Source organism: Peromyscus californicus, unplaced genomic scaffold, assembly GCF_007827085.1.
Source record: "Peromyscus californicus insignis strain IS unplaced genomic scaffold, ASM782708v3 Scaffold_18__1_contigs__length_77618521, whole genome shotgun sequence".
NCBI classification, from domain to species: Eukaryota; Metazoa; Chordata; class Mammalia; order Rodentia; family Cricetidae; genus Peromyscus; species Peromyscus californicus.
The window spans coordinates 56,506,914-56,532,954 of record NW_026294480.1 but is presented as its reverse complement, the minus strand read 5'-3'; the positions used below and the strand labels follow the sequence as shown (position 1 = coordinate 56,532,954).

At 44.5% G+C, this 26,041-nt stretch overlaps 1 long non-coding RNA gene across 3 annotated transcripts in view; it reads right to left on the bottom strand.

The window, feature by feature from the left end:
* LOC128113660 (uncharacterized) overlaps positions 1–26,041 on the bottom strand; it is a 98,657-nt gene that overhangs the window by 64,478 nt on the left and 8,138 nt on the right. The window contains exon 3 of one of the 3 annotated variants that reach the window (XR_008219580.1): positions 1,098–5,768. The exons of 1 other annotated variant lie outside the window; for it this stretch is intronic. This is a non-coding gene — a long non-coding RNA (uncharacterized LOC128113660). Of the gene's footprint in view, positions 1–1,097; positions 5,769–16,160; positions 16,643–26,041 lie in introns of those variants that run through there. One more of the 3 variants, XR_008219581.1, reaches the window with a different exon arrangement.

The window sequence follows — 26,041 nt, the reverse complement described above, 5'->3', positions numbered from 1 at the left end:
CTTTTATCTCCAGTAAACTTCTTCCTCCTCCCTACCTAGGAGCAGTCACGTCCCTCCTTTTTTTCATTCAGATGCCTGTTAAAGCTTCCTGCTGCATCTGAGATATTTCCTGCTGCTACTCTCTGTGCTTCCGATTTCCCCCTGCCTTCTAATCCTTTCATTGACAGAGAAATGAACCTGACCCAGGGGTCTAGAAGGCGACATACTCCACACATCTCTCTGAGCTCTCTCTTTTCAGGGCTTGAGCTGCTGCTACCTCAGATGTATTTGATGTCTCAGGCTGATGGGCGTGTGGACGGTCATCACTGCACTCAGGATAGCATGGTGGTGCTCAGGGGCAATGAAGCAGTACCACCAAAATGAACATCTAAAAATGAATTTCAGAATAGTGTGGTCTACGCTACTCCTCAGAAGATACATTCCAAGACCCCAGGGGATAAAGATAATGCCAACCGCCCCCCCCATATATAAATATAAAATATATAAGTTCTTATGATAAAGTGGACATGCATTTTGTGGTTTCTCTCTGACCTATCTGAATTGTCAGTACTACACGTTTTTGGACCATAATAAAGGCTACTTGAGTTCAGGAACTGTGACCCCACCACCACAGTTATTCTGAGCACCAAGACGGCTATGCGCGATTAGTGGGAGGGTAATGTATACAGTGCAGATAGCCTGGACGGAAAGACGGCTCTGGGCCTGGGTAGGATGGAGTGGGATCACACCAGGTCTCATCATCTTCTCAATGGTCTACAACTTAAGACTGGTTTCTTTCTGACATTTTTTCATTTAATTTGTGCAGGCTCTGTCCTTTTCTAGGGTGACTGAATCTTTGGAAAATAAAATTGAAAGTAACAAAGATTTTCCAAACATGATTCTGATGATGCTTAGATTTTAATTCATCTGTTTTTATTATATCTCTGTTAAAATCTTTATTATATTATGTTGCTGTACCAAGCTTTTTCTTTTGAGCCACCAACCAGCTCCCAAATCATGACATGGAGACTTTTTATTAATTTTGAATGCTCTGCCTTAGCTTAGGCTCATTTTTTTTTTTTTTTTTTTTTTTTTTTTTTTTTTTTTTTTTTTTTTTTGGTCTTTCGAGACAGGGTTTCTCTGTGTAGCTTTGCGCCTTTCCTGGAACTCACTTGGTAGTCCAGGCTGGCCTCGAACTCACAGAGATCCGCCTGGCTCTGCCTCCCGAGTGCTGGGATTAAATTAGGCTCATTTTTTTGGCTAGTTCTTTTAACTTAACCTGTGTCTCTTTATCTACGTTTTGCCTCGGGCTTTTTACCTTTCTTCCTTCTGTATGTCCTACTTCCCTGTTTCCTCTGTGTCTGGCTGGCGTCTGCCTGGCTTCTGGCCCCAGGGCGGTCCCTCTCTTTCAACCTCCTTCTCTCCTCTCTTCTCTCTCACTCTTTAGATTTCTCCTCCTGTTTAGTCTCTCGGCCTGCCAGCCCTGCCTATCCTTTGTCTACCTCACTATTGGCCGTTCAGCTCTTTATTGGACCAATCAGGTGCCTTAGGCAGACAAGGTGAAACAAATGTAACACATTTTACATAGTTAAATATTCCACAACACGTTACATTTTCTCTTAAATTCTATTTTATCTGATGGAAATGTGGTATATACATATATTATGTATATATATGTATATATATGCATATGGACATATTCCTGTGAACTTTCCATCATATGTTTTGAGATAGGTGGACCATCGGATGGCAAGCCTGAGGACTTCTCCCTTCTCTGCCTGCCTAGCGTTGGGATCACTGGTGTGTGCACCACCACACTTGGCTTCTTACGTAGTGCTGGGGATTGGCACAAAGGTCCTCACACTTGAGCAACTGAGTCACCCCACCCCCGTCCTGCTCTCTTCTGCTTCCTGTTGTTCTGGAATAGTCTCTTCCTTTTCTACTCTTCACCCTTAGTCCAAGAAATGTCCCCTGTAGACAGATGATCTTTCTAAAGTGCTCAGCTAATGCGTGTCCCTTGGGTGTTTACTCAGTTGACAGTTAGTCATGACTGAAGGCTGGGCGGGCAGATGAGCCACGGCTGCTGTGCACATACAATGGGATGTGACTTAGTCACAGCCAGACCCCAGTTCTGACATGTCACACCTTGGATGAACAAACAAACAAAAAGGCTACTAGACAGACAGTTACATTTTGTTAGAATCATGTAGTCCTGGGACACATGGAGGTAATGTGTTCTCACTTGAATGTTAAAACAGGGAAAGACATATTTGAATTCGCTGCTTTTACGCGAGAACGTCACTGGAACCCGTTGGTAACAGCTAATGCACTAATGCAGAAATAGGCTGAAAACTGAGGTGAGGAGAAGGCCACTTCACATTGTTTGGACAGTTTACAATATATGCATTAGCTTTTTAAGTAATTTCTTTATTCTTTGACAATTTCATTAAATTTTAAATTTTTCTGAAAGCAGCTCCAACTTCGTTTTCTAGTGAAAATGCGTTATCACACACCCCCATAAGCTGCAACACCCCTTTAGGTCTATATGATCTTCTCTTTTAAAGAACTCCTTTACTTACACTCTATTTCCAGTGTCTCAAAGGTCAGCCTGAACAAAGTGCCTGGAGGTTCACCAAGGTCATGGCAGAGGTGAGGGCAAGTGTCCAGCCTTAGGCTGTTTCCCTTCAGCTCTGACTGGGCAGCATAGCTCAGTCTAAGACAGGCCATCCTGTGAGGGTTAATCTCCATTGACTGGATTTGGAGTCACCTAGGAGACATACCTCTGCGAGGGCATCTCTTGAGAGGTTTAACTAAAGAGGGAAGGCCTACCCCGAGTATGGGTCCCACCATCCCAGGGATGGGTGTCTCAGGCTGGGTGGAAAGGAAAAAGAGGTGAAAGCACTCTCTCTCTCTCTCTCTCTCTCTCTCTCTCTCTCTCTCTCTCTCTCTCTCTCATATCCTGACTGCGGACACAATATGACCAGTCATTACATGTTCTTGCTACTGTGGCTTCCAACTGTGACCCAAAACAAGCCCTTCCATTCTTAAGTAGCTTTTGTGTGGTGTTTTATCACAGCAATGAGAAAAACTGTACCACAACTTTTGTACCACAATTCTGACTAGAGAGGGATGGCTGACTTCATCGTACTTCTCTTCAGTGGAAATACATCTTCTCCCTGAAGCCGATGCATCTGAATGGACTGATGAACATCAAGTATTGAAATGATGAACTTTCTTCTCGAGGTACAAATAAATATTCATTTAAGTGGGTTTGAATTGTAAACGCTGGTAGCGTAGAAATATCCCTAGATGATACAACAAGAAATGCTAGTTTTAGAATAATATATGGTATGGCTCCAGTTAAAAAATGTAAAACCCAAGCTCATGTTTTACGTTGAGAATATTTGTGTTTGCTTCATTTTTAATGTAACGTTCACTGTACTAACTTTGGCAAATACAGAAAAGTTTAAGGGAAGAAATAGAAAATTATCCTTCAGATTTCCTCATAGAAATAATTCCTGTTAGCATTGTGGTAGATCCCTCCCAGACTGCTCTCTCCAGTTCCTCTTTATGTCCTTTCCTGCTCTCCTTCTAGTCTGTCATCCTCATGCTCATGCAGGAGCACATGCACACACACACACACACACACACACACACACACACACACACACACTTAAAATGTCTTAAATTACTACAGAAATCTAAAGATATTTTAAAGTTATGTGTCTGTTAATCATTGGTTTAATCTAAATTTTTAATATTTGTATCTAGTCCCTAAATAAGAATTATTTCACTTAAATGTCTCTCTAATTATTCCCTCCGTTTCTCTGCCCCCCCCCCGGAACTGCACCGTGTGACCACCAGAGGGCCCTAGCGCACAAATTATAGCCAACTCTTAAAGCTTTGCTGTACTTGAGCCAGCATTTCCATGAGCGGGCAGGTGCGTAATTCCTGTCTCAGTCCTCAGAAGCATGGGACAGTGGCTGATACTCACCTCCTCCTCATCTTTCTCTTTTTTGCCCACCTCCAATTGTGTGCTTCCAGTTTTTGCCTGACCATATATCAACATTATTTTTTCATTTCTGTCAAAATTAATGAAGTTGGGGCTGGAGAGATGGCTCAGTGGTTAAGAGCACTGGCTTCTCTTCCAGAGGACCCGGGTTCAATTCCCAGCATCCACAACTATCTGAAACTCCAGTTCCAAGGGATCCAACACACTCACACAGACATACATGAAGGCAAAACACCAATGCTCATGAAATAAAAATAAATTAAAAGGTTTTAAAAAATAAATATACAAATGAAGTTGGTTTGGGATATTTAAATATCTTCTCTGACATGCTCTTTCAGGCCACGATTTTCTTATTAAATGCATCATTTTTATTAGCATGTGCTAATTGTACATATTAAAACATGGATATATGCAGGTTATGAATATTAATTAGGACAAGTAGAATTTGTCTTTCTGTGTCTGGCTTATTTCACACAATGTGACGTCCTCCTCTACCATGCTTTTGGCTGTAAGATGCCATTCTTTCTTACAGCTAAGTGATATTCAAGCAGGGCTGTTTACATGGATAGAAATTACCATGGAGAACACGGGACAGTCGCCGAGTCTTCAGGAAGCATGGCCGTGAATAACTGTCTTCTCTGTGTCCTGCCCAGCCCCTTCCACTACCCGCCTTAAGCTCCATAACTTGATTCTTCTTCTTGGATGTATTTTCTCTCCAATTTCTTATTTTTTTATTATTAAATTCTTTTCATACAATATATTTTGAGCATATTCTTTCTCCTTCCCCAACACCACCCAGATTCTCCTCACCTCCCTACCTACCCAACTTCCTGTTCTTTCTCTCTCACTGGGAAAAAAAAAAAGCCAGGTATGGTGGCACTCACCTTTAATCCCAGCACTTGAGAGGCAGAGGCAGGCAGATCTCTGTGAGTTCGAGACCACGCTGGTCTACAAAGGGCTACAGAGAGAAAGCCTGTAAAAAAACAAACAGGGCTGGAGAGATGGCTCAGAGGTTAAGAGCACTGCTTGCTCTTCCAAAGGTCCCGAGTTCAATTCCCAGCAACCACATGGAGGCTCACAACCATCTGCAATGAGATCTGGCGCCCTCTTCTGGCCTGCAGGGTTACATGCAGGCAGAATACTGTATACACAATAAATAAATCTTAAAAAAAAAAAAGAAAAACAAACAAACAAACAAAAATGAAAATAAAAAATCAAAACAGACAAAAAAAGGAAAGAAAAAAATACCAAAACAAAAAGTACACACACTTTTAAAAACAAAACAAACAAACAAACATCGTGGAGTCCGTTTTGTGTTGGCAACTTGCTCCTGGCCATGGAGCCTGCCTCGGAATATGGCTGACATATCTAGTGTCGCTCCGTTGAAGAAAACCGATTTTCCCTCTCCCAGCAGCTATCAACTGCAAATCGCCTCCTGGTTAGGGGTGGACTCTGTGTCCACTTCCCCCCTCAGTGCTGGGACTTCATCTGGTTTGAACCCGTGGAGGCCTTGTGTGTGCCGCCACAGTCTCCATGAGTTCACATGAGCATCAGTCCTGGTGTGTCTGGGAGATGTTGTTCACTGGGAGCCATCGGCCACTCTTCTGCACGGATCCCCGAAGCCTTGAAGAGAGGGGCTTGGTAAAGACATCCCGATTAGGACCGAGTGCTCCGAACACTGTCCTTCTCTGCACGTTGTCCAGCTGTGGATATCTTTGTTAATTCTCATTCACCGCAGGAAGAAGCTTCTCCGATGAGGGGTGAGTGGTGTTCTCATCTATGGGGATAGTAGTCTGTCATTAGGAGTCATTTGGTTGCTATGCACCAGCAGTTAAAGGTCACCTGATACCCCTCAGGTGGTCGGAGAACCCAGGCTACTTCTCTTTATATTCCTTACAGGAAACAAAATAAACAGCACAAAACCCTTCAAGTGAAGGGTAGCCAGGACACTTCTGCCCAGAGTGGAAATTTCTAAAAATGTTCTGCTTTCCGGATCAAAGTGCACGCTCTCCGCTCTCCTCCTGACTGTTCAGCCCTCCTGGACCTCCCAGTGGCCGCTTGTCAACCCTCTGGATCGTCCTTAAGCGGCTGCCCTAGCTCTGGAGTGTGCATTTCTATCACAATTTCCCCTTTATCTCTGCTTTCACATTCTATGGTCATCCATGATCATAAAATATTAAGTGGAAAATTCCAGAAATAAACTGCATACTGTTGTGTGTGGCGAAATGAAACCTCTCACGGCCTTGATCATTCCTACTCAAGAAGTGAATCATTCCTTTGTCTGGAATATTAATGTAGTATATGCCCCTCACCTGGCACCCATCCAAAAGTCACTTAAATAGCATTGGGTTATTATCAAATCAACTCTTGTAGTATTGTAACGTCCTGTGAGGCAACCTGTATTGACTTAATAATGGCCCCAATGTGCAAGAATGAAGTTACAGGCAATTTAGGCAATTTTACTGTCATGTATTACTATAATTATTATATTTTAGTTAATGCTGTTAAATCTCATTTTGTGCCTAATTTATAAATTAAACTTCATCAGAGGTGTGTGTGTGTGTGTGTGTGTGTGTGTGTGTGTGTGTGTGTGTTGACACAGACACTTGCTGTGTAGCTCTGGCTGAACTCATTCTTACTATGTAGCCTGGGCTGGAACTGACTCTGCCGGAGTTCTCTCTCAGCCTCCTTAGTGCTGGGATTACAGGCACACTCAGTCCACTGGAGATTTTGTAATATAGTCCCTGTTGGGTTTGGGTTTTTGTTACAGACAGCGAAATACAACCCTCAGTTGACTGTTACTATAGCAACTCAGGAAACGGAGTAATGAGGATCCAGTCTCATGCCCTGACCATGGGCAGGAAAATGAAGCAGGATAAAACAGGACTGAGGAACAAGCTCCTGAACAGTAGCTGGGGTTGTGGGTAACTGGTTGTGACTTACTGGGAATTGTCACCGAGACATGGCGTTTCTGTCCCTCTCAGATCCAAGATCACAGCCAGCTACCCTCCTATTTACTTTTTTCTTCCTAATATTTTTCTCCCAGCATCCCCTCTTCCTCATTTCCATCAGCTAGCCCAGCATTTGTGTCCATGGTCAAGAACAGTTGTGTAGTTGGATCTATGAGGGGTGTTGGCTTGCTCTGGGATGGTCTTTCTGTATGCTGTGAACATTGTTGCTCTCATTGGTTGATAAATAAAGCTGATTTGGCCTATAGCCAGGCAGAATATAGCTAGGTGGGAAGGCCAAACAGAATACAGGGAGAAAGAAGGGCAGAGTCGAGGCAGATGCCAGCCAGCTGCCCAAGGAGCAACATGCCAGCAGACTGGAAATGCTACAGCCATGTGACAATACATAGATTAGTAGAAATGGGTTAATTTAAGATGTAAGAGCTAGGTGGTAATAAGCCTGAACCATCGGCCAAACATTCATAAGTAATATTAAGCCTCCAATTCAATTATTTGGGAAGCAGCTGCCGGGTATTTCAGTTGCTGGTGGGACAGAAACTTCCGTTTACATTGGCTTTTGTTTGGGACATCTGCATTCATTGTAGGGTTGTGCTGTGGGATGTTCTGTATGTCAAATGTGTTGCTGATTGGTCAATAAATAAATCACTGATTGGCCAGTGGCCAGGCAGGAAGTATAGGCGGGACAAGGAGGAGAATAGAGCTGGGAAGTGGAAGGCTGAGTCAGAGAGACACTGCCAGCCGCCATGATGAGAAACAGCATGTGAAGATGCCGGTAAGACACGAGCCATGTGGCAAGGTATAGATTTATAGAAATGGATTAATTTAAGCTGTAAGAACAGTTAGCAAGAAGCCTGCCACGGCCATACAGTTTGTAAGCAATATAAGTCTCTGTGTTTACTTGGTTGGGTCTGAGCGGCTGTGGGACTGGCAGGTGATAGAGATTTGTCCTGACTGTGGGCCAGGCAGGAAAACTCTAGCTACAGGCTTGTGCTGCCCATTTTCCAGGGAAAGGAGACTGGCCATTCATTCATTACCTTCAAGCAAGGAACCAAAGCCAAAGAGAGAGCTGACAGAGTTCCTGGGGCCAACACAGGGATGAGGTTGTTTCCTCTGCTCCTCTGTTCTGCTCCTTAAACATTCCCCACGGTGCTCCATTTCTCCAGCTCCATTGCCACAATTGTAGCTCAAACAAACATGATCTCAACCCCAGACTTCAGTAACCCACTGTGTCATCTGACCACAGTCTCTAAGTAATATTCTCCAATTTAGAGTATCTCGGAAGGGAGACGGACTCTGCACAGCTTCCTTTCACTGTTTGCATATGCTCCGATGGCTGGCATCTGTCTAGACCACAGGAGTCATCAAACGCTAGCTGTGGTGACAGGGCAGGGGCTAAACCTTCTTTTCTCAAGGACGTCCCCCTAGCTGCCTCTCCCTGATGGCTCAGACTATGGACCTACAGTGTTTTCACAGACAGATGTGTACACACAGACACACACACACACACACATACACATACACACACACACACACACACACACACACACACACACACACACACACACACACTGGCTCACTTCTGCCCCCATCAGACTCTTTACAAATGCCATTCTTTTAGGGACACCCTCCTTCCTCCCCGCTTTTCCCCCAAGTTTAATCAAGGGTCCTTACTGGCTTTTTTGTTTGTTTGTTTGTTTGTTTGTTTGTTTGTTTGTTTGTTTGTTTTAGTAACAGCTTTACTGAGATACAATTTACATACAATGAAGTCCACACTTTTTTTTTTTTTCGAGACAGGGTTTCTCTGTGTAGCTTTGCGCCTTTCCTGGAACTCACTTGGTAGCCCAGGCTGGCCTCGAACTCACAGAGATCCGCCTGGCTCTGCCTCTCGAGTGCTGGGATTAAAGGCATGCGCCACCACCTCCCGGCGAAGTTCACACTTTTAAAAGCGTATAATTCTGTGTTTTTAATATATTTACGAGGCTGTACATCTATCACCACTATCAAATTCCAGAGTATTTACCGGAGGCCAAAAAGAAACACTGCGGCTCCTGGCAGCCACTTCCCCACCCTTTCTGGGCCGTTACTCATCCTTTTCTACCTCCATGCCAAGGGTCTGGTTCTAAGTCACGGGTTTCATTACATCTTCGTGTGTCTGTGTGATTATTGTGTCCCTTACTGTCTGTCAGTGTTCCACAGAAGCAGGGCACACTCATTACTGTCCCTCCAAGGTGGCGTATACTGTACCTCCCAGTCTAGACATTTGATAAGTGTTTATTGAATACAAAAAGGGAGATAGAGGGTGGTGGGCAGGGAATCCAGAGACTGCAGGTACCTGTGCAAGAAACCAGATGGATTGGAATTGCACAATTCAGTTCTTCTTAGTTTGCTTTAATTCTTCCATGAAATAAGACCTAAAGATATGAGCCTACACGAGGGAGGGATTGAACATGTGGTCCCTCTCTGTGGCTATCTGAGGATTCTCATGGACTCCTCAGAGGATGGAATTTGTCTTCCCATTTTTTGGTGTGTGTGACTCTTTGGATCTTGGATGTCCTCCAAAGACCCACATTTAATGGATGGCACCTCAGTCTAGTGCTAGTGGAGATGGTGAGGACCATTAAGAGGTGGAACTGGGGGAGTGCCTTTTTTTAGGGCACTGGGATTTGCCTTTTAAGAGACGCATCATTCTAGTCTTTTCCTGCATCTCTCTCAGCTTCTGGGCTATCATATGGGGAGCACAGCCCCCCACCACTGGCTGCCCGTGACACATTCATTGCCACAGGGCCCAAAACAACCGTGGGCGGAGCCAAAATACATCTTTCCTCTTTTGGGCTGCTTTATCTTTGGCATATTTTTATAATAGCAGAAAGTTGACTAACATGGCATGGCTAACTGGAAGGGCAGGCTGAATTTTCACATTTAGGAGTATATTGGTTACTTTTCTATTGCTGTGACAAAATACAGCGAATGACCAAAAGTTATAGGAAAGAGAGAGGATATTTGGGCTTCCAGTTTCAGAGAGCTGGAGTCCACCACAGCAAGGAAGGCGGCAGGAGGAGGAAGCTGACTGATCACATTTTCATTTGTGCACAGGAAGCAGAGAGTGAGAACGGGGGCAAAGATGATCTAGACTGCATCTGCACAGGATGGCGCCTGGAAGCGAAGTCAAAGGCAGCCTGGATAGTTCAGTGAGACACTTTCTCAAAGTAAAGAGTAAGAGGAGGTTGTGGGTGTTGCTCCAGGGTAGAGTGTTTGCCTAGCATGCTGAGAGTCCATCTCCAGAGCCACAAAAAATAAACAGTAAAAACCGCTTTTATGAAAGAAAGAAAGAAAGAAAGAAAGAAAGAAAGAAAGAAAGGAAGGAAGAAAGAAAGAAAGAAAGGAAGGAAGAAAGAAAGAGAGGAAGAAAGGAAGAGAAAGAGAAAGAAACCCTATTTCTCATACTGGGTCGCCTTGCCCAGCCTTAATACAAGGGGAGGTGCTTAGTCTTACTGCAACTTGATATGTCATGTTCTGTTGATATCCACAGGAGGCCTGCCCCTTTCTGAACAGAAACAGAGGAAGAGTGGATGGAGGGCAAGGGGAGCTGCTGGAGGAGATACAGGGGAAACTGCAGTTGGGATGTAAAATAAATAAAAAGTAAAAATGCTAGGTGGCAGTGGCGCACACCTTTAATCCCAGCACTCGGGAGTCAGAGCCAGGCAGATCTCTGTGAGTTCGAGGCCAGCCTGGGCTACAGAGTGAGATCCAGGACAGGCACCAAAACTACACAGAGAAACCCTGTCTTGAAAAAACAAAAAAATATAAATAAATACAAATAAATAAATAAATAAAACCATGATTCCCATTCAGGAAAAAAAATTGACATGTTAGATATTTTCTTATGCTCAGAACTGGGTAATCACGGAGGTGTTAAAACTTATTCAAGGGAGAAGTCAAGGAAAAACCATTTATCTAATAGAAAGATTGTGAAGACTGTGCAAAGGAGGCAAAACTAACTCCTGCTACAGTGTGTAGGGGGTGGGGGTAGGGGCGTCCGCTGAGCCTCTGCTGGCTAGGACATTCTTTCTCTTTAGATTAGAACCGGTTTGCATCCCTACCTGTCACCTATTCAATACAGTAAGATGGCTCCCATGGAGAAGAATGTACTATCATTGTCCCCATTTTTCTATATATGAACCTACAAGTCATGCTGAGGACAAGCCACTTGGCAATCCAGCCAGGATGGCTTCTGGGCTGTCACTTGGAACGTCCCCTTCACACAGTCTAATGGAGGCAGGAGTCGTCTAACGGAATCTAACGGGGTGTTCCGCCACTTCTGCAATGTCGTGTTCACACCTCAGCTAGCAGTGAGGCAGATTTCTTTGTCCAGTCTTAATTTTTAAAAAACAGCTTTATTGGGTCGCAGTTTACACCCCATGAAATGCACCTGTTCTAAGTGTGGGACTCAGTGATGATCAGGAAATGTACATCATGCCCATTGATCAATTCTACCACAGGCAATCATGAGTAGAGTTGCTTTTACTCTGTAACCTTTTCTAACTATGATTTTTAAACAAAAATACGTTGTAAAATATTATTTTAAGGTGTGTTACTTTTGTTTATGCTGCATTTGTTTAACTCTGTGAAGTTACTGTGCCTGTCTAAAACACCTGATGGCCTAATAAAGAGCTGAATGGCCAATAGTGAGGCAGGAGAGAGAAATAGGTGGGGCAGGCAGGCAGAGAGAATAAATAGGAGAAATCTGGAAGAAAAAAAGGAAAGAGCAAGAGAACAAGGAGAGGGGGATACTAGGGGCCAGCCACTTAGCCACACAGCCAATCACGGAGTAAGAGTGAAAGTAAGTTATACAGAAATAAGAAAAAGAAAAAGCCCAGAGGCAAAAGGTAAATGGGTTAATTTAAAGTTAAGAAAAGCTGACTAGAAATAAGCCAAGCTAAGGCCAGGCATTTGTAATTAAGAATAAACCTCCATGTGTGATTTATTTGGGAGCTTAGGACCCTCAAAAAAAGCAAAAACAACCAACTACAAAAATATGTATTTATTAGAATAGCGGTTAGAAATTAAGGAAAAATGAAAACCTCCCATATTCCCACAACTATTCTAGTAATAATCTTTTAGAAAATAACTTTATTATTTTTAATTGTGTGTGTATCATTTTTAATTGTATGTGGGTTAGTACACATGAGTGGAGATGCCTGAAGAGGCTAGAAGTGTTGGATCCCTCTGGAGTTGGAATTACAGTTGGTTGTGAACCACCTGATGTAGATGCTGTAAATCAAACTCAGGTCCTCTGCAAGAGCAGTACATGCTCTTAACTTCTGAGCCATCTCTCCAGCCCCCAAGTAATAATCTTTTTAAAGTTCCCATAAGTATCCATTTTCCACACCCGGTCTCTGACATTTTCACCTCATCTTAGAAGCCACACTGCATTTCTTAAAGGTAGAAATGCTTGTTTTTCCTCCCACACCAAAGTTGAATTGAGTTGCTACATATCTTAGAATCCTGACAAAAGAGTACCCTGACCATGGACTGGAAAGATGGCTCAGTGGCTAAGAATACTTACCGTTGACGCAGAGGACCCAAGTTCAGTTCCCAGCACCCAAGCTGGATAGTTCACAACCACCTGTAACTCCAGTTCCAGGCGATCTGATGCCCTCTTCTGGCTTCCTAGTGTCCTGCACACTCATGTGCACAACACCACACACACACACATATGCACATAGTTAAAAAATAATAAAACCTTTAAAAAGTCCAAACAAAGAAAAAGAGCATCCTAGCTATTCAATTGTGTAATATTAGTCAGAATTCCTTGAGGCCTTACGGTGTGAAACCTCACCTTAACCAATTCCTTCCCTAGGTCTAGCCAAGTCTCAGGTCTGGAACGGAAGGGCATCCCATCCTTCTTGGGCACGCTTGGCCACCAACTCCAGCACCTGTGCCCTTGCTGTCTTGGGGAGCTCTCTAGAACCTGTGCTTCTGTTTTCCTAGACAGTTGTGTCTGTCCTTGGAAAGACAGCCCTTGCTTGTTAGAGCCAAGCCATTCCGAACACCGACATGAAGAAATCACGTGCTGTGTGGTCTGTTGTGCATGGTTTCTCTCACGAGTATCATTTTTAGTTTAACCGTGTTTTAGTATCTCTCAATGGCTCAGTCCTTTTCTTCCTAGGTAAGCATTCCCTTGCATAAACATAACAGGCTTTACTTGCTTATTAGCTGGTAAATATTTGGGTTGCTTCTACTCTGGAGCTACTGTGACCATATGCTAGCATGAACATTTAGATATATGTCTTTGTATGGGAGTATGTTTTTACTTTATTGTGTGATACCTAGAATTGCTAGATCACATGGTAAACACATTGCTTTAAATTAATAGTTTTATTTGTATGGATAGGCCAACGGATGAGAAGAGGATTGTCTTTTTGTTTGTTTGTTTTTGTTTATTTGTTTGTTTTTACATTCTTCCTCTCCTCCCAGTTCCTCCCTCCCCCCTCCCCCGTCCACTCCTCCTGCTCTGTTCCTCTTCAGGAAGGCCTCCCATGGATATCAGCCAGCCATGGTATATCCAGCTGCAGTGAGGACTAGGAACCTCCTGAGAAGAGAACTGTCTTCCAAAAGAGTTGGTTAGAGTATGTGAGAAAGAGGAGGGGCATGCTTGACTACATGGGGCCAAACTGAGAAACCCCAGGCTTGGTCAGGAGCAGGCCATCTTAGTTGACGGCAGTGAGCAAGAGTCTGCTTTGTGTTTCAACTGTGGTTCAGGTCAGGGAAGATAAGCAGATTTAGGACTGGCTGATTTGAATAATTTCAGACAAATCTGAGGGTCCAAGGGCGGCCTGCCTGCAGTTATCTAGTATCCAGCACCGAGGTGGCAGTCAAGGGGATGGTGGTTCCTTGTGATGGCTCTACCACACAGGAATGATTAGTAATTGCATGGTCTTAGTGATACAGTAATGTCGGATTCAGCCAGAATTCTATTTGGGTTTTGGTTTTGTCCTGGAACTCACGATGTAGCTGAGGAGGACTTTGAACTTCTGAGCCTCCTACCTTTGCCTCCTGGGAGATGCTGGAATTACTGGTGTACACCAGCAGGTCCAGTGCTAAGGATGGGACCCAGAGCTTTGCTCATGCTAGACAAGCGCTGTACCAACTGAGATGCATTTCCAGCACCACGTTTTTTTGTTCTGGGATAAGGAGAAGAAGTGGGAGGTGGTAACACAACAGATTGAATTATCATCTATTGAAGAGGAAGTTAATGGTTTCAGATGAATAACTCACTAAATAACAGTGTAAGAACATTACTGAGAAAATGTGAAGATATATGCCAGGTAATTTTAAAAAAAATTAAATTAGGTCCAAATTAAAATTAAATTGCTTTGGGAGAACAGGGGACATATTTTCATTAAGACCTTTCCATCATATTTTAAGCGCCTACTATCTGCTAAGTATATACCGCTCGGCCCACAAGACCCCCACAGTCAGAGGCCACTCTCACTTGAAGAGATGCGTGCAAGCATGGAAGAGCCCTTTCCCGCTTCCCAGGGTCCATCACTGCTTCTTCATCCCCATCAGTCAGTCTCACCCCCTCTACTGGCATCCTTCCTTTGGCTGATAACCATGAGCAAGGACTCCCAGCTTGGCAAACTGACCGGCCAACCTTGGCTTCGTTCCCTGGATTCTGAGCTCATTTCTTGGCGCCGAGTATCACTGGGATGCTATCCACCACTAATGAGCCCTCTTTAGGATTGGTTCCAGGACCTCCCGCATACGGTACTTGCTGGGCACTTTTGTATACCACAGCTCAGGAACACAATGCCAGCCCTGATACGGAAATAGACCTTTAGAGGTCAGAAGTACAATAACTTGAATACAGAGGGGAGAGTCAAAAAGCTGACACCAAAGGGTGGCTGCCCCACTGTTGACAGGGAAAGTAAAACAGGTGACGTATTTGGCTTTAGACACACAACGAGGTTTATAGAACTGGTAGTAAGGCACAGTGGGAAGATTAATCATGATCCAGATACATTTTGATATAATGCAAAGGGCTTTGGAGTTAACACATACTAGACTGGCATCCTGGCTCTTTCCTATTCACCGAAGGGCTTTGGAAAGTGACTTGATTTCAGGTTTCTGAGCCTCAGTTTTGCCATCTGAAAAATGGGTTTTTAAGGAGCTTGAGAGATGGCTCAGCAGTTAAGAGTACTTGCTGCTCTTCTAGAAGGGCTGGATTTAATTCTGAACACCCACATGGTGGTCCACAGCCATCTGTAAATTCAAGTTCCAGGGGATCCAATGTCATCTTTTGGCCTCTGTAAGCACTAGGCATGCATATGGTGTACAGACATGCATGCCGGCAAAACACCCATATACAAAAAATAAAATTGTTTGTATGTACATATGTACAAATTCCAACTTCTTGTTCTTGACCCAGACTGCTCCTGTATATGCTGCCCTCAAAGAATTCCTCTGTGGAACTGAGCCGAAATCATCTCCATGGGCATTAGTGTGGTTATGAGTGGCGTTGCTTCTGTCTGTTTCCTCATCGCAGAGACACCCCCTAATCGTTTTACATGGATCCTCACCTCAGGAACTGCCTCCGGGAGTCCCCGCTAAGGCATTGGGTCTGCTTTTTAGTTTTTGTTCTGAGCACATGGAATCGAGTAGTTGGGGGTGGGTCAGCAGGGCTAGCTGAGCTGTTCTCAGGCCGACAGCCAAATTGCCAAGATGAAATTCTTCAGAAAGCTCATCTCCCTCTTGTGGCAACCGATCATATGGCAGATGGTTGGTGCTCCATCTTCCTGGATTCTGAAAGAATTTGTTTGGGCCTCAGCTCTAACTTAAGACAGTGAAAAACAAGCTCCTATCGTGTTAAGCCTAGCTTAACCAAGGGTTGTTAGTTTACCAAGGGTTGTTACTGTTCCAGCTTACCAAGGATTGTTACTGTAGTATACTTGAACACATCCTGACAGGTACAGATGGTGAGAGAGATACCTAAAATTCCTGATATGGACTATGGGATGGAATGCTGTTAACATTCTTTGGGGTTAAGAAAAGCAAAAGGAACCAGGTGGTGGTGGTGCATGCCTTTAATTCCAGTACTGAGGAGGTAGAGGCAGGTGGATCTCCATGAGTTCAAGGACAGCCACAGCGGTTACACAGAGAAACCCTATCTTGAGAAACTTACAAAAGAAAAGAAAAAAAAAGGAGAGAGTTGAGTTTTATTTTATTTTTTTAGACCAAGAATTAAATGCAGTCTTACACGGTTTGAGTTTGAGATGCTTTTGTAGACAAGCAAACTGAGATGTCTGAAAGACAGTTGGTAGGGAGCTCTGAATCTCCAAAAAGTGACCAGAGTTGGAAATAACACTTGAAGCATCATTGAGACCAGAAAATAGAGATCGAAAGTCAGGACCACGGGGAAAGAGGAGTGTATACATACCAGTGAATACCATTAATGAATGCTACAGTTGAAATTTAAAAGGAGAGCTGGGCTTCTTGGTCAGACAAATAAGGTGTGTTCATTCTGCCATGATTCTAACTCGCAGAAAGAAGTACATTTATTCCTTCAAGACAGAGGAGTTCCCAGAGTCCGCGTGTCATTTCTACCAGAGAAACTTCAGAATAAGGATTTCACGGCCCTAAGTTTTGGGGTAGTGCAGACAATTTTCCTGGGGCGTCATTCCTGTGGGTAGAGTTCAGATATAAATTGGATGTCAGAAAAGGCTACATATACTCTCCAGAGAGCTCTGCAAACCCCAGGAATGTGCTAAAGCAGAAACCAGTCCTGGAAACTACATGCTTAGTCTGCATTCCCTGCCTGACAGAAACCTACCTGACCCAATGGGAAGGGAGTCCCAGCCGGCTAGGTCAGGCAGGGCTTTCCTATGGCTTCGGAACTCTCCCAGCATTTCCTTGGGCTGTCCAACCTGTCTGACCAAGCTCTAGGGATGCTTGCCTGTCTTGATCTCCACGGGTTTGGACAGGGCCGCTCTGTGCTTGGCCATGTTCTCCCTGCATGGTGACCACTGCTCCTTTTGTTCAACTTTCCCGACAGCATGACAATGTCTTCAATAGAGCGGAAGGGAATAATCCACCACAGAGGAGCCTGGGAGTGATTTTCATCAGCAAGAGTGACACAGTGACGTCGCAAGGTGACAGCAACACTTAGACAATGTGGTATGGATGGCTTTATTTCATAGAACAGCCAATCAACTCAGTTCACTGGACAGACAGGGCCTTCTGGAAAACGTTCATCCATTGAGGGTGTTTGTTTGTCTGATGGGGGTAGTTAGCTGAGTGTGTGTGTGTGTGTGTGTGTGTGTGTGTGTGTGTGTGTGTGTGTTTGTGTGTGTGAACTTGCATACATGTGTGTTATGGTTGGGGGGCTCAAACTTGGGTCCTTGCTCATGTTGGCAAGCACACCACAACTGAGCTATGCCCCCATTCCTCCACACTATTTTAAGTATATTACAATGTATCACAATTAAATGCACATATTAACTTGTTTGATAATATTATCTTAATTTTATAGAGGAAGAAACTGAGACGCTGGAAGCAGAAAGGGCCACGAGCCAGAAGACTATTTCAAGGGATGGAGCAGAAAGGAGGATGGAGCGGAGGACAGGGGGAGGAGAAGAGAAGAGATGAGGGGAGGAAGTGGAAGGGAGTCAAAAAGTGAGGGTATTCCTGCAAAACAATACAGAGAACCCAATTAAGAATTGGAGCCTGGCGGTGGTGGTACACACTTTAATCCCAGCACTCAGGAGGCAGAGGCAGAGGCAGAGGCAGGCGGATCTCTGAGTCTGAGGCCAGCCTGATCTACAAATTGAGTTCCAGGACAGCTAGGGCTACGCTGAGAAACCCTGTCTCAAAAAACCAGAAGAAAAAGAAAAAGGAAAAAGGGACATTGGCAGAGCTGGGGAGATGGCTTCCTGGGTGTGGTACACAGTTGTGATCCCAGAACTGGGGTGGCAGAGACAGGTGGATCTTTGGGACTCACTGGCCAGCCAGCCAGCCTAGTTTACTTGACAAGTTCCAATCCAGCAAGAGACACTGTCTTAAGGGGAAAACATGATGGGGGTTGAAGAGATGGCCTCTGCTCTTCCAGCGGACCTGGGTTTGACTCTCAGGCCCTACATGGTGACTCATGACTGTCTGTACCTCCTGTTCCAGGGGCTCTGATGCCCTCGTCTGTCCTTCAAGGGCACCAGGCACACACTGGTGCACCGACGTGCGCGCGCGCAAACACACACAAAACATCCACACACATTTTTATAAAGGAAAAACAGATGGCACCTGAGGAATAAAACTTAAGGCTACCTTCTGGCCTTCACACACATGTGTACATATATGCATGCACACCTACGCACACACATACACACAAATAAAAATGGACAAAGGATACGCAAAGAAGAGAAAATTCAAGTAGCTAATAAAGACACGTGAAATTTCAGTACAAATCGGAGACATGCCGAGTAGAATCATGAGCTAGCATTCCCCGCTGGAGCCAACCGTCACATTTCATCCTGTCAGGACCAACTGCTGGTACAAACGCTAGATAATTAGAATATTAGTCCACTGGAGTGGCAGCATCCATTGGCCCGGTGACTCTGACAAATAGTTTAGTCTCATTTAATAAGGGTGAATAATCTCTCACCTTCTACATCAGTAATCACTTCCTAAACACATACCTACAAAACATGAATTTCTGGCACGAGGACACACAGACCCAAAAGCCGGTTTACAACTATCTTTCATTCCAGACCCAGGGGGATCCAATACCTTTGGGCTTCCACAGGTACCGCATGCATGTGGTATTCCCCCCCCCCCAAAAAAAAAACCATGAAGACAAAACACCTATACATATAAAATTTAAAAATGAAAAAGAGATTATTACATCTATTCAGGCTAACAAATTCCATGGTCTTAACAACATGTCCAGTGTTGTCTGGAAACGCGGAAGCATGGTAGTAGTGTTGGGTGGGTAGGGATGGGTGGTGTGGGTGACTGGGCCATGGGAGGGAGGACAGGCTGGAGAGTCAACCCAAGCCCTTGTAGCAGGTCCAGGGGGAAATCAAGTGTGAATTTTATAGACTGTTTTTCTTTTGGAAGACAGGAGGCTCATGATCCTCCTGGCCTCAAATCTGTAGCTGAGAATGACCTAGAACGTCTGATGAGTCTGGTTCCGTCTCTCCAGCGCTGGGATTACAGGCACGTGCCAGGACACGCAGTTTTGTGAGGTGCTGGGGATTGAACCCAAGGCTTTGTGCAGGCTAGACAGGAACGCTACCGCCTGATCCACGCCCCAGCTCCTCTGTGTACTTTTATTGCTAAGGTTTTGCCCCTGCTGTTCCTCCAACCACCTTTCTCCATTCATTAAAACACTAACCCTTTCAAGGCTGAGTCCAAATCCTGATTTCTTCTTACAACCTCCCTGTTCCTGGCTGCCTTTCTGGAACCAGCTTCTGAGGGGGCCCTAATCACATTGTTTCTTCAAGGATGGTATTTCTACTTATTATTGTTATAACTTTTTTTTTTTACACATTCTATAGCCCTGCCTAGCCTCAAGATGGATATGTAAACCAGATTCACCTCAAATTTACAGAGATCAACCTGCTTCTGCCTCCCTCCTGAGTGCTGGGATTAAAGGTGTGTGCCAACTTGCTCATCACTTTGTTAGAGCTTTAACCACACTGTGGTAATATTGAAGGTAAGAGATATTGCCTAGTCATTTTTAAAAATGCCTCACAGTTCTAGTGCAGGATTTTACATGTTAAATATAGATTCTCAATAAGTGACCATTGAATAAAAAACATTCAAGGGGCTGGGGAGATAGCTCAGTGACCGAGAACACTTGGTGTAGGAGCATGAGGACCTGAGAGCCTGATGCCCAGTATCTATATTATTAAAAAAAAAAAAAAGCAGACACACACCATGGGATATGTGACCTCCCTCCCCATCTCTGTACAATCATAATAAATAAGATTAACGTTTAAAAACTTGTTTAGCCAAGTGGTGATGGTACACGCCTTTAATCTCAGCACTGGGGAGGCAGAGGCTGGCAAATCTCTGAGTTTGTGGGCAGCCTGGTCTACAGAATGAGTTCCAGGACAGCCAGGGTTATACAGAGAAACCCTATCTTCAAACAAACAAACAGACAGACAAAAACAATAACAAAAAATGCAGATTCTTTGGTCACATTCTAGACCCTTATTTTGGGATCTTTTGGGGGAAGAGACCCCAAACTGCATTCTTCATGCTGATGCTTGAGAAACACTACCGTAAGCATGCCAAGGCAGCTGAAGGCCCATTCCACCCCTTCATCCAACCCCAGCTTTAATCACTTCTACTGGAGAATTTTTTTCAAACCAAGGCCAGGCTGAAAAACTGAGAGGCACTGTGTATTGTTTCAGCCTGTGAGTGGGAGAAGAAGGCTGTCCTGCCTCCCGGAACCTGGCTTGGCAGGATGTCCTCCGTGTGCCTTGAAAGTTCATCTCTGCCCCTGTCCCTCCCTTTTGCTCCTTTCCAATATCTGATGCTTGATTGTTTTTTCCCAGTCATCTTGGTTGAGCTGGTGTGTTCAGAAGAGGCTTTTGCCTGCTCGTCTGCTTTTGTTTTTGAAGTTGAAGCAAAGGAGTCCTTGCTTACGATTTCTTGAAGGCCGCTAATGCTTCTACATCTATTATTTTTCTGTGATAGCATATTTATTTCCAGCAGTACCTACAAGACAAAGCTCGGCAGTTAAATCCTTTTCTCCAATAACTCGGTGACATGGAGAAAGTCACGCAGTAATAGTGCCACCTTCTGTGTTACCAGACTCTAAATTAGTAAAAGAAATTGATGTGGAGTGGGCAGGAGGATGCATGGAGTGGATGGGAGTACAATGCCTCCAATGGTAGGGAACAATTCTAAATGTGAGTCCTATACAAGCCTTGGTTATTACAGTATTTACATGACATATTCAAAGTGTGGAATAATGTGCCAAAATAATGTGCTAAAATTAATCTTCAATTATAATGAGCTATGTGTTGCTATAGCATTCCCATCTGTAGATGGACTTTTCTTTTTGGGCTGCCAGCTCACAAAAAAAGTGTCATTTGACATGGTGACTTATTATTAATTATGACAGCTCTGCCGTAGCTTAGGCTTGTTCTAATTAGCTCTTATAACTTAAATGTACCCATTTCTGTTAATTTAAGTGCTCCCACGTGGCTCATAGCTTGATACCTCATCTACAGATCATGCATCCTCTGTATCTGGTTGGCGACTCCTGGCATGTCCGCCCTTCTTCCTAGCATCCTCTCTCCTCTGTGCCCGGAAATCCTGCCTAGCTATTAGTCATTTGGCTTTTTTGTTTTGTTTTGTTTTTTTCAAGACAGGGTTTCTTCGTGAAGCAGTCCTGGCTGGCTGTCCTGGAACTCACTCTGTAGACCAGGTGGATCACGGAGATCCACCTGCCTCTGCCTCCCGAGCGCTGGGATTAAAGGCGTGCGCCGCCACCGCCCGGCTCAGCCTTTTATTAAACCAGTAACAGTGACGCCTCTTCACAGTGTACAAAAAGAATCATTCCACAACACCCATCCAAGGCGATTCTACTGTCAAAGACTCCTGCCTCATACAGACCAGAGACGGTGGGAGGATGCTGGGTCAGGGCGGGGGCTCCCTTGAGCAACCAGATCAAAAGCATGCTCCTCCACACACGTGGGGGCTGAGACCACGAAATCAGGGCAAGTTGCTGCTCACTCTTGTATCCCTCTAATGTGGCCTTGTGTAAGACTCTGCCTGTGCGGATGAGGACAGTATGGCATATGCTCTCAGGATCTCCCTCCCTCCTGAACTGGGTCTGCTGGGGCATCTGGAGACAATTAAAGTAGATGCTACTTAGTTGATCAGGAAGAAGGCCTGGGTCTGTCCTCATGTGTGTGTGTGTGTGTGTGTGTGTGTGTGTGTGTGTGTGTGTGTGTGTGTGATCTTGATTATTAGAATTGAGATTATTTGCACAAATACCTCCATCCAAATTCCTGCCCTAAGACACGAGACCAAACTATGGCATTATTCTAGCAGCCTAAGGCAGTGTCCCCAGGACACCTTGAGTTCAGGTCCAGAAAAGCTCAGGGCTGACAAAAGAATGTACCATGTGTTCCAGCCAATACCTGGCCACGGGCCCTTAATATCCTTTCTTCTGAGCGCTTATTTAAAACATCTTAGAATTTTAAACCCTTCCTGGCCCCTCTGAGGAGTGTCTGGTGACCTCTTTCCTAAGGACCCGAAAGCCATTCCTTTGAATGTAACCATCAGGAAGGGCCTCCCGGTCTCTGTGGGAGGGAGACGCCTGATTTGGGTGAATGCCAGGTAACGGATGCCGAGGACTCATCACATGGACATTGGTCAACCCATGGTTCACATTTTGCAGTGTTCACTTCTCTGACTTCTCTAGTGCAGCTCCTGCCCTCAACCTTCTGCCCACGCCACATCGCTTTTGCCCAAATCTGGATTCACTCCACTCCGTCCTCACCGAGCTACTGACCACTACCCGTCTTCACCATCGCTCCCGACTTTACCTTGGACCACTCTACCAAGAGTGTGTCCTGCACCTTTCCACATAAGGTAGAACCTGCTGTAACTTGAGCGGAGAGCACACAACTGCTGCCATGTCGCTGCTGTTCCCATAAGCAGCATATTCAATCACTGCGTGCTATGTGACGGGTACCCCAAGTTTCTTCACGGACACACGATTAAAAATGTTCTTCTCGTAAAAGGATTATATGTTCAGCTCAGAAATGGAGACGAATACAATATCCACAATACAAAGCCCCTGGGTGTGGTCCTGCAGAGTACACCTTGTGCTTCCTACCTGTGACGGGTCAACAGCTGTGTTCCGCCATGCTCCCCGTCACAACAGCTCTGTACCGCCACAGCCCACGACCAACGGAGCCAAGTCCCCGTGGACTAGAACCTCTAAAACCGTGGGCCAAAGTGCAATTCTCCTCCTTTACGTTGAGCTGCTAAAATATTTCATCACAGCAGTAAAAGGTAACCAATCTGTGTCTTACTTTGACTGTTTGCCTTTTGTTTGAGATGGCGGAGTCCAGGCTCACCCCAAACTCACTGACCTCAAAGCTTCACTTTGAATTCCTGATCCTCCTGCTTCTGTCTCCCAAGTTCTGGGATGACAAGCATACATCAATGACCCTGATTTGACTAACACACATATTATTAAGAGCAATTTTAAAAGAAAACAATTTAGTCATAATTTTTCTTTTCTTTTCTTTTTTTTTTTTCTGGTTTTTTGAGATAGGGTTTCTCTGTGTAGCTCTGTCTGGCTGTCCTGGAAGGGGCTCTGTACTGTAGACCAGGCTGGCCTTGAACTCATAGAGCTCTGCCTGCCTCGACTCTTGAGTGCTGGATTTTCAATGAATATCTTTCTTGGTAACATTTTCTCATGTCATTCTTCAGAAATGTGATTCAAGTTGTACAACAATCTATTGTGTGGATGCACCCACGATGTCTTAATTGGATTTCCTCTCCCTTCCCTACCAGCAATATTTTTCCATTACAGGCTATATTAGTTACTTTCTGTTACTGTTGTAAAAAATCACGACGACGCAATGCAACTTAAGGGGAAAACGTCTTTATTTTAGCTTATGGTTCCAGAGGGATAAAGCCCTTCAGACAGGGAAAGCATGACATCTGAGTGAGAAAGGGAGGGAGAGGAGGAGAGTGGACTGGAGGGAGACTATGCCCTCAAAGCCTGGCCTCAAGTGAAGTACTTTTTCCAGCAAGGCTCCACCTCCTAAAGGTCCCACATTCTCCCTGATCAAGCCACCAACAGGGAACCAAGTTTAAATAGATAAACCTAAGGAGATCCTTCTTGTTCAGACCACCACACAGACGCATTTAAAGGCTTGCAGATATGTCTTTGTGCTCATACTCCATTAGTTGCTAGGGATAACTCTGCAGGGAGTATTTCACTCTCCGATGACGGAACTCCATCTTTCTTCTGGCTTCCCTGGCAGCGTTCTTTCTGCAGTCCCTCTGGCCACACTTCTGCTTCCACGCACGTCTTCTTTGGTCCCTGCTAGGCTTTGTCTTGACCTGGGTTCTCTCTCCTTCTCTCTAAGCAAGGCCTCTCATTTCATGGCCCCAGGTCCTACCCCAATGCTGATGACAATGTATGTACTCTAAGGTCATATGCTTCCTGCTAGCTCCATTTTAAGTCATCACTATTTCCAAGTCTCCATGGAGACATGTGGATGTCTCACCAACACATAAAACAAACAAACAAAAAACCAGAAAAGGCAAACCACAGTTCATAAGTAACACTTCCCACATCTACCAATCTGCAGTGATTTATATGTCTTATTTCTGTAACACCTGTATTTAGCCATTGGCTCAAGCCAGAAACCTAGTGGGACTGGTTATGTTACATTACACATTTTGCCAAGTCCTGCTGACTCCACCTTTGAGCTCCAGAATTCATTTATTTCTCTTCATTCTCACTGTCACCTCAAGACCAGACTGCAGGCTATAACAGACACATCTGAAAAAAGAGCCCCCTCGATATCTTCAGGACTCCTTACCACGGCTGACTTGGACACACAGAAAGGCTTTCTGGCCCTGTATGTATTTCAGCTTTGTGTTTTGATATCATACACTCTGAAATAAACCATTGTACTATAGGCCAACTTCCTATTGACTCTGTATGCGTCATTTATCTCATGATTCTGTCACAAGGCCTAATTAACACATTGCTTTACATAACAGACATTTCAAAAATGTGTCTAGATTAGTGCTGTTCTCCACCCTGGTCAGAGACTCTTCCGTAGGCAGTGGCCAAGCATTAGTGTAGAGACGCAGAACTGCTCAAAGTGTTTAGAGGAAGTGACTGTTGGATGCTCAGCCTGAAACTGGACACCTATAGAACCCCCTCCAAGGCTCATAACATTTCAGACAATGGGGCAGAATGGATGTTAAAGCTGGGGGATGTTTTATAGAATAATCTTTTTGTTCACTGTGCAGATGTGTCACTGTGGAATATTCCTTTATGTCACAGTGAATATGTCACTGTGATTGGTTTAATAAAGAGCTGACCGGCCTAGAGCTAGGCAGGATAAAGTTAGGTGGGAGGGCAGACTAGGAGGACTCTGGGAAGAAGAAGGGTAGAGTCTGAGGAGTGGTGAGTGAGACTGTAGATGAAGCAGGAGATGAACATACAGTGCTGAAAGATGGTGCCGCCATGTGGCAGAGCATAGCTAAGAAACATGGGCTAAGCCTGGCAGTGGTGGCGCACACCTTTAATCCAGGAGGCAGAGCCAGGCAGATCTCTGTGAGTTTGAGGCCAGCCTGGTCTACAGAGCAAGATCAAGGACAGGCACCAAAACTACACAGAGAAACCCTGTCTTGAAAAACAAAAAAAAAACAAAAAAAAAAAAAAAAAGAAAGAAAGAAAGAAAAAAAAAGAAAAGAAACATCGGTTAATATAAAATGTAAGAGTTAGCCAGTAACAAGCCTGAGCTATTGGCTGAGTATTTAAAATTAATATTAAGTCTCTGTGTGGTTATTTGGGGAGCAGCTGGAGGGACAGACCTGATTTTTGGTCTAGATGGAAAACTCCACCTACATGTTGCTCTGATTGGTTTAATAAAAAGCTGAATGGCCAATAGCTAGGCAGGATTTCCAGGCACAGAGGATGTTGGGAAGAAGAAGAAGGGAGGAGACACCAGGGACACAGAGCAAGCAACATGGGCACTACAAAGTAAAGGTAACTGAGCCATGTAAAAGAATGTAGATTAAAAGATATGGCTTAATTTAAGTTATAAGAGCTAGTTAGAAACAAGCCTAAGCTATCGGCCAAGCTTTTGTAATTAATAATGGGTCCCTGAACCGTGATTTGGAAACTGGCGGGACAGAGAAAGACTCACAACAGGTATGGGAGGGAGTGCCGAGAAACACTGTCTCCTGAGTGGCAGTGGCTATCTGCACAAACCTGGCCCATCAATATTCTTTCGTGGGTGACAGGGTGGGTGGAATCATAAAGCCCTACCCCTCCCTCAGGAGTTACAAGCAATTAATAGTTTCTAGG